At 45.0% G+C, this 1,638-nt stretch overlaps 1 pseudogene; it reads left to right on the top strand.

Annotated features, from left to right (window-relative positions):
• Positions 1 to 249: 249 nt before the first annotated feature.
• LOC101772041 lies at positions 250 to 724 on the top strand (annotated as a pseudogene).
• Positions 725 to 1,638: the final 914 nt, after the last annotated feature.

Here is a 1,638-nt window from a genome sequence, read left to right as displayed (position 1 = left end):
TGCTCTGAAGCACCGGAATAGTTGTTGTGCGTATCTTGACTTCGTCAGTGACTTTGTGCGTTAGAGTATGGCTACTGTGCAGTTAAGCTATGCCTACGAGGGTCCGGGAGTCCTATTCATTTGCCTCCGAATTCTAGCTGCCAGATCACCGTCTGTTGCAGAATTAAGAAGCACTTGAACAGGCCTTGGGATCTCTTATATAAACGTGCCTCCATTGTCTCATGTTTCATCACAACACGCTCAGCTCATTTGCATTTAGCACAGTACACTCCCAGGTTTGAATCACACTTCTAGCAAAGCTCCAATGGCGTCCCTAATAGAGACCCACCGCTCCGGCGCAGAGGTTGTTAGTGGAGATGCCATCTGCAGGAAGAAATCCGTCGACCTGCTGGAAGAGCTCGGCCTCCCCAAGGGTCTCCTGCCAATGGAGGACATCCAAGACTTTGGGTACAACCGCACCACGGGGTTCATGTGGCTGGTGCAAAGGAAGAAGAAGGTGGAGCACACCTTCTAGCAGACCGTGTCCTATGCTGCCGAGGTGACAGCGTTCGCCGAGAAGGGCAAGCTGCGGAAGATCACCGGTGTCAAGACCAAGGAGCTGATGCTTTAGCTCAGTGTAGTTGAGGTCTATGTTCCCGAGGCCTCGCCGGAGAAGGTCACCTTCAAGACTGGCACTGGCCTCTCCGACAGCTTTGACGCCACTGCCTTTGCACTCGGGGAGTAAATATGGATGCTGAGTTTTATTAGTTTATTTAATCCTTACGAGGATTACCTGCAAGGATTGTCTTAATCGTTAGTGCCAAGTTCAATGGCTTGCGTGTAAGATGTTACAGCTCCATTGTCTTAATCAATAACATCTTCTTGCAATAAAAAACTGATGAAGTGAATACGATTTTCCCCTTTAAAAATATTTATACACAATGAGGCTTAGGAAATTAAAACATGGCAGAGGGCACAATTAACAATACAGCTTTTGCATTCCATAAAAATTAACAATACAAAATAATCTCCTAAATCTTAAAATCTGAATATAAAATAGTCCTATTTGCTGAATGCTAAGTTCATCTTTGTAAGATTGGGTGTTATCCATGTGGGACAAGGCCAGTTAGACCAAATATGAGACACAATTTTCTTCCTGCTGCTATTTTCCAGGTCGATAACTCCAATATCACGATGAACATTCTTTAATGCCACAGGCGGTTCACTGCGGTCATCAGTGTAGTAAGCATGATTTTCCTTCAATTGAGGGTGTTCATCAGCACTAAGACAAAGTGAATTGTTGTGCCCAAGAAATAAAATATGATTAGACAATCTCTTTGTTTCCACAAGCGCACTTGCTTTCAAGTCCACTTCATATATTGTGACTTTTGTGGTGCGGAAAAAAGGCCAATGCATTGCAGGGCCATCCTCTGGAACATCACCATCAGCATCCTTATACTGAGGAACCCCAAAAGATCTCCAAACTTGCAGCAGATCGCCCCATGGAGCCCAAATAATGTACCAGCTCTTCCAGGCATATGGGTATCTATCAATCTTGTTCATAATTACCTTCATCGTCACAGTGGAGGCAGTGAGATCAAAGGCATCGATTTCTCCAAGTGCCGTCAATGCATACAGTAGACCAGCCTGTACATGCAA

This window comes from Setaria italica, unplaced genomic scaffold (genome assembly GCF_000263155.2).
Source record: "Setaria italica strain Yugu1 unplaced genomic scaffold, Setaria_italica_v2.0 scaffold_26, whole genome shotgun sequence".
In the NCBI taxonomy this organism is placed as follows: domain Eukaryota; kingdom Viridiplantae; phylum Streptophyta; class Magnoliopsida; order Poales; family Poaceae; genus Setaria; species Setaria italica.
The sequence above is the reverse complement of the archived record's forward strand: the minus strand, read 5'-3'. Positions and strand labels throughout refer to the sequence as shown.